We start from the raw sequence: 7,882 nt of genomic DNA on the forward strand, positions 1-7,882 counted from the left end.
GTATCAGAGATGGTGCGATTGGCACAGTATAGAACAGAGGTTAGGGATGTTGTACATAGGGTTGCTATGAGTTGCAAGCGACTGGATGGCACATAACAACAACAACAACAACATAATTTCCATTGATGATGTTTTTGATATGTTTCAATTTAAAAATATCACAATCATTCTAGATTCTGGGTTATTAAAATAAAACAAAAACAAGGGAGGCTGGATTCTGTGATATAAATCAGATGACGAAGTAGAAAATTACTGTTTACAAAGGATATTCAAGATAAGATTGTATTATTATTGACTATTATGATTGTTGAAAAATTATTAAGGAGCAATGGGGGTCAGTTTGAGGACTAAGGTGTGCCCGATCCAGGGTATGGCATGTTCTTTTCAATTACTTCATCTGAGAGCTTGACAATGAATAAGGATGACAAAAGAAGAAATGATTAATGCCTTTGAGCTATGGTATTGAAGAATAGTACTGCAAATACCATGGACTGCCAAAAGAACAATCAGATAGGTCTTGGAGAAAGTATAGTCCCAGTACTCCATGGAGGCAAAGATTACAAAGTGTCATCTCACACACTTTGGGCATGTTGTGAAGAGAGTTAGACATTCCTTGAAAAGAGGTATCATACTTGAAAAGGTGGGGGTTGAGTGAAGATGAGGAAGATCCTAAATCAGATGGGATTGACATAGTGATTACAGAAATGGGCTAGAGATGATGAGTATGGTACATGACAGGACAGGTTCAGACCTGTTATTCATCAGATTGCTATGAGTCATGCTTTACTCAACATCACCTAACCACAATAACTATAATTGTTACTTAAAATATAACATAAATTATGGGGAGCTCTGGTGGCCTAGTGGCAAGAGCTGCAACTACAATCCCAGAGGCACACGGTTCGAATCCACCAGATGCTCTGCTGGGGAAAGAGGGACAATCTCCTCCTGTACCAGTCAGATCTGATTTGACAGTACATGCACACAAAAATTTCAAAAACAAAACAAAACCAAAAAAACCAAACAAAAAAAAAACACCACCCAAAAACATAAATTAGAAAAAAAAATAAATGTATGCTCTCTACCAAGGACACAGTTTTCCCCTACTTAAAGAAAAGGACCATAGCTACATGATTGCTTCAATGATTTCTTCACATGTATAAATTCTTTCACTTTAAGGCTGACATGAGTAAAGGAGTGAAATGACTTGTCTAGGATTGTGCTAAATATAGTAATTACTAGTCAGGAGTGGCTATTTATATTAAAATAAATTAAAATTCTATTATTCACTAGCCATGAGAAAGCACAAAAATAGAAAATTTCCATCATCACAGTATTTTCCACTGGACAGGTTGGATTAAGGTCACAGAAGGAATTCAACAGATTCACAATATCAAGACCAAAATGCAAATTGAGAAACTCATTAAGAGTATACATTTCCTTTTCAGATTTATCTGTCTATTTAAGTGTGTGTATGCATCTCCAAACTCCACTTAAGCATAAAACCTGATGTATAAATTCAAATTAATAAATTTCAGGGTAAGATTTTCTTTAATACACACTCAATGGCACAAAACAACAACATACTCTATTGTTTTATTTAAACCTCTTGTTTAGAGTCAACAAGATCTTGGGGAGGGCCTTTGGATAGGAGTTATTATTATATTTTGGAGGAACATTCTAAGTGGTACAGCACTCTTCTGTCAATAAGTTGTAATGAGGTAACTTGGGGTTGCTGTGAGGTGGACCTTGTGTCACTGGGGTGTCAAATGTCATAATGGTTATCCATGATGAACAGTGAGTGTTTGGTGGAGTTCCCAGTCTAAGACAAGTTTGGAAGCAGGAGTGGCACCTACTTCTTAAACAACATGCCTCTGGAAACTTACCAACTTTGAGAAACAACAATTTTTATAGAAAGGCTTTAGGCCTTTTGTTCATAAGGTTGCTACAAGTCATACTCAACTTGACGGCAATCAACTACAACATATATGAGTTTTTTAAGAAGTGAAAGAGAAGAGTTTTATTGAATAATAATACAACTTGACCTCAGAAGTGCACTGTTTAGTTTTGGAAAAGGGTTAATAGGAAAAAAAAAAGAACAAAAGAGAGGGCGATAAAAACTGATTATAGATGAGATCAACTTCAGCTTCAAGTTTCTGAAATGTCAGTCACCTGGCTAGGAGGTGAGTGGCACAAGATGATTTGCCCTCCACTACACTCTGCAGGCCTAGTGGGTAGGGAGCTGTGCTGTCAACTCAAAGGCAAACAGTTTGAAATTGTCAGTTACTCTTAAGAGGAAAGATGGGCAATTTCTTCCTGGGTGAGTTAGTTTCTGAAAACCCACTGGCTGGTCAGCTATTGAATTGGTTCCAACTTGAATGCAAGAGTGACTTTTCCTTTCTTCCCTATGTGAACAACCTGTTTCATCTGACCTTTTGGTTCCCAGGAATGCATGTTGGCCCTGCCATTCTTTTTTGTTGTTCATTTTATATTGATTTATTTACAAAGTTTGAAGACATTGTTTTTCACAAAAAATCCTTCCCATATCCTTCAACATCCCCCCCAACATATTGTGCAATCCTATGATTAATGCCCAACCACCCGCCCATCCTCACCCCTATGCTTCCACCCTACACCCTACACTGGATCCTCATACTCATTCTATAATAATGGTTTTATACAGTATTCGTCCTTGTGGGACTGAATTAGTTCACTCGGCATAATGTTCTCCACACCCTCCCAAATTAGGTAGTAATTTACAAAATCATTGCATGCGGCATGCTGTGTAGTATGCCATTTTATGAATGTACCACAATGTCTCAATTCATTTGTTTGTGGTTGGACATCTGCCATTCTTAAATCTGACAACAGTGACTTCAATGTAATTGTTAACATGATCTAGGCCCTTCCGCCATCTTTTCATCTCTCAGTCAGACAGGGCCCAGAAACGCTTCTAGAAGAATCATCAGGATGGCCGCCCAAGGAAAACCCCAAGTCCAGTTCAAACTCGTGGTTGTGGGTGATGGTGGTACTGGGAAAACAATGCTGTGAAACGACATCTGACTGGTGAATTCGAGAAGAATGTAGCCACCTTAGGTGTGAAGGTCCATCCTCTTGTGTTCCACAGTAACAGAGAACTAATTAAATTGTAGAATACGGCTGGCCAGGAGAAACTTGGGGGACCAAAGGATGGCTATTATATTCAAGCCCAGAGTGCCATTATAATATCTGATGTAACATCAAGAGTTACCTACAAGAATGTGCCTAAATGGCATAGGCATCTAGTTCGAGTATGTGTTGTGTGGCAACAAAACAGACATTAAGAAAGAACAGGAAAGTTAAGGCAAAATTCACCATTTTCCACCATAAGAAGAATCTTCAGTATATTTTTGCTAAAAGTAACTTCAAGTTTGAAAAGCTTTTCATTTGGGTTGCTAGAAAACTAACCAGAGATCCTAAGTTGGAGTTTGTTGCCATGCCTGCTCTTGCCCCACCAGGTGTCATGGACCCATCACTGGCAGCACAATATGAGCACAATTTAGAGGCAGTGCAGACAACTGCTCTCCCAGACGACGATGACAACCCGTGAGAGAATGAAGCTGGAGCCCAGAGTCAGTCTACTTTTATAAGCAACTAACTGTCCTATGATGTCAATAGTGCTTCATGCTTGATACTTTATTATTTTCTTTGTTGTATACCATCAAATTGGATGCAACTGGTACAGGAAGAAACTGCCCCTTCTGCAGCAGAGCATCTGGCAGATTCGAACTGTGTGCCTTCAGGATTCCAGTGTAGCTTCTTGCCACTAGGCCACCAAAGCTCCCTGTTTCCTTCTTGAGTTTAAAATATAAGACTGCTACAGTCACAACACAATATTGAATGATAAAATCTTGTTTGTTACTATCATTGCTATTCCTTTCCCTTTAGAACCAGAATAAAGTCATATTTTATACATATATGTAAATTGTTAACATAATCTGTCATGATTTAGTTAAAAGTTGATCCAGAGTTGTTGCTGTTGTTATGTGCTGTCAAGTCACCTGTGACTCATAGAGACCCTATGAACACAGCTCTGAAGGAACCTTGCTCAATGCTGTGCCAAGTTTATTGTCTCTGACACACCTATCCCCATTACCCAAGTCACTGTGTCAATCCATTTTATTGAAGGTCTTCCTCTCTTGCGCTGTCCCTCCAGCTTCCCAAGCATAATGTCCCTCTCTAAGGACTGGTCCCTCCTTCTCCTTGTCACATGCCTAAAGTATGTCAGATGGAGCTTCAGAATCCTTGCCTCTAAGGAACAGCCTGGTTTCACCCTCTCCAGGATGAACTAGTTTGTTCAATTAGCCTTCCATGGTATATTCAATATTTTTCTTAAGCACCACAGATCAAATCATCAATCCTCCTTTTATAACCCTAGTCATTGTCATGGCCTGGATCAGGAGCCCCTTAATTTCCAGACTGACATAGTTGCTCTTCAGTACTCTGGAGATGCTTCCAATAGCAGATTTTCCCAATGCAATTCACCTTCTGATTTCCTGACAGCTTGTAGTAAGAGTGTTGATTGTGGAACCAAGCAAGCTAAAGCAGTTAACAATCTCAATCTCTTCACTGTTTATTATGATGCTACTGATTGGCCCAGTTGTGAGAATTTTTATTTTCTTGATGTTGAGCTTCAATCCATATTGAAGGTTATTTATCTCCAGTATCTCCCATAATTATAAATAATGCTATAAAAAAATCTAAATTATTTGTAACTTAGACAATATTTTGTGAGAGAAAAAAAACTACATAACTATAAATAATGCTATAAAAAATCAAAATTATTTGTAACTTAGACAATATTTTGTGAGAGAAAAAAACTACATGTCTATTCATCAGGCTAAATTATGAGACCAAGATATAGACAGGTGTAAGCTTAACTGACAATAATAATTTTCTAAAAGACAAGCGAGGTCTATAAAATGGAGTAATATATTTCTTTGAATGACTACTTCCTTCTTACTCAACGTGAAAATCTGAAATTTTTCTGAAATCAGAGACCAAAAGAAACACAGACATTTGAAACTGTTATTAATAAGTATGAAAGACAGAAGATCTTGACAGAAGGACTAAGCCACTTTTCTTTTTAAAAAAGAAAATTTTTATCTTATACTGATTTACTTACAAAGTTCGTATACATTTTTTTCCCACACTGGATTATTTCCCATTTCCGTTACCCACCCCTCTTCTGTACCCATCAAATTGTGTTCCCCCCGGCCTATCCTTACCCCTCAGCTCCTACCCTTCCCCCTTGGATCCTCATACACATATTACTAATTATCATTCTATTTCTACAATAATGGCCTTATCCAGTATTTGTCCTTGTGGGACTGAGTTAGTTCACTTAGCATAACAGACCCTCTCATTTAGGTAGTAATTTTAAAAATCATTGCTCCTGCATGCTGCATAGTATTCTATCATGAATGCACAGTAATTTCTCAATTCGTTCAAATGTGTTTGGACATTCAGACTGTTTCCATGTTCTTGTGATGGTGAATAATGCTGCTATGAACACTGATGTACAGATCTCTGTTGTGCCTCATTTCTAATTTTCTTGGGGTATACTCCAAGTAGTGGAATAGGTGGGTCATATGGAATTTTTATGTTCGCTTTTTGAGGAAATGCGAAACTGTCTTCCAGAGTGACTGCATCATTTTACAATCCCACCAACAGTGTGTAAGATTCCCTCTCTCTCTCCATCCTCTCCAACATTTATTACTTGCTGTCCTATTAAACTTTGCTGCTGATATAGGGGTGAGATGATATCTCATTGAGGTTTTAATCTGCATCTCTCTTTTGCCAGTGATTTTGATCATTTCTTCATGTGTCTGTTGGCCATCTGAGTATCTTTCTAAGGGAAAAGTCTTTCCATGTCTTTTGCCCTTTTGGTAGGTATGTTATCAGTCTTTTTCTTGTGGAGGCCCTGTAGGATTCTGTAAACTTTTGATAAAACACCCTTGTCTGAAATGTTACTGTCAAATGTTTTTTCCCAGTCAGTAGGTTTTCTTTTCACTCTGTTGTAAAATGTTTTTGATACACACAGGGATTTAATCGTTAGAAGGTCTCATTTATCAATTTTATCCTCTCCAGAGTGTGCATTTTGGCTGTATTTGGTAGTCTCTTTATACCAGACCAGGCCGTCTAAGCTTGAACCCAGTGTGTCTCTTATGAACTTTATGGTTTATGGGCTTTATGCCAGATCCACCTTGAGTTGATTTTTGTGTATGGAGTGAGATGTTTCACCTTTCTGCAGATAGCAGTCCAGTTTTGCCAGCACCATTTGTTGAAGAAGTTGTCATTTCCCGTTTGATACATTTTATTTCCTTGTCAAATATTGGTTGACCATCGATAGCTGGGTCTATTTATGGGTTCTCAAGTCTGTTCCACTGGTCTATGTGCCCGTCATTGTACCAGTACCATGCTTTTTGGTTATTACTACCATGTGGTAGGTTTTCAGGTCAGGGAGTGCTATGCCTCCCACTTCATTTTTGTTTTTCAGAAGTGCTAAGCCACATTTTAACATAGCTAAGAAGCCCTTATTTACTGAGATGCATATGTTCAGAGATAAAGGATTCTGAATCATCTATTCTGTTAGGTATCACTGAGTTAGTTCAACTCACAGAAATCTTTAGTGACAGAGTAGATCTGCCACACAGGTATTTCTAGGCTATAGCCTGGATTCTTTCCCCCATCCCCCAGGTTGTAGTCTTTATGCAGGAGTTCTGGTGGCCAAGTGCTAAGAAGTTGTGCTGGGATTCCAAAGGCATATAGTTCAAATCTATCAATAATAGCTCTGGTGGGAGAATGGTCAATGCTTTCCCATGTGATTTGCTCCCTTTGAAAATTTGCTACTTTTGAAAACTCAAAAGTGTGTATATGCACACACACATCCCCCACCTCCAAGTCTTCATGCAGAGGGAGTTCTGGTAGGTAAGAGGTAAAGAACCATGGTGCTAACCCCAAAGGCACATGGTTCAAATCACCATGGACAAAGATGGGTAATCTCTTATCATGCAATTAACTGATTATGAAAATACACTGGAAGGTTGGATAAGACTTAAGAGTACACAACAACAACAATCTTTATGCAGGAAGGCGGAGTAAGTCTTATGGAGTTTTACTTCTAATTCCAAAAGCCTCAGACAGTTCAAATCCAAAAGGGCCTCTGAGGGAGAAAGATAGGAAATTTTTACCCTTCCATTATATAGTCTCGCAAATTCAACGGAAGGATGAAAGAGACTTTTAAGTCAGTTTCAACTAGAAGACAGTGAAAGAATTTGTGGGGAAGTGATTAACAGAGGTTGGGAGGAATCTTTATGAGTACAGATTACCAGGTCTCTTCTCTTATGGAAGAACTGAATGGGATCTAACTTGCAATCTAAGTTAGGAGTTGCGTGTTGGGCCATCAATGCTCCTAATAACTATCACTGCTTCTAAGAAAGCAGGACCCTGTGTCTGCTTTGCAGTCCAGATATGAAATTGAAGCATTATAACACCTTGCTTTAGTTTGAGTCTATCAAAACTATAGCTTGTGTGTTAGGCACCTCGGAGTCAATTACAGCTCATAGGACTTAGAACAGATTTAAACGTGGCCCTGTCCTGCACTAACCCTCAATTTCCACTATGCTTAAGCTCAAGGTTGCAGTTACTGTGTCAAATCTATTTTGTTGAGGGTCTTTCTCTCTTTCACTGATCCTTTGCTTAAATTTTTTCTTTGGTTGTTTCAGCTTGAGAAATGCCAACTATGCTCTTCACTTTTCACTGTCCAGGTCTTTGAATATTTGTTAAAATACTTTGTCTACTTGAGCTGCTGTTTGAAATATTCTTTTTTTTTTTTTTTTTT

General features: G+C 38.4%; 1 protein-coding gene across 1 annotated transcript in view; it reads right to left on the minus strand.

Moving 5' to 3' along the window:
- RSF1 (remodeling and spacing factor 1) overlaps positions 1–7,882 on the minus strand; it is a 149,460-nt gene that overhangs the window by 18,125 nt on the left and 123,453 nt on the right. The gene's annotated exons all lie outside the window — the stretch shown is intronic.

Source organism: Elephantulus edwardii, unplaced genomic scaffold (assembly GCF_000299155.1).
Source record: "Elephantulus edwardii isolate Elephantulus edwardi_28Jun2011 unplaced genomic scaffold, EleEdw1.0 scaffold00025, whole genome shotgun sequence".
NCBI lineage: Eukaryota > Metazoa > Chordata > Mammalia > Macroscelidea > Macroscelididae > Elephantulus > Elephantulus edwardii.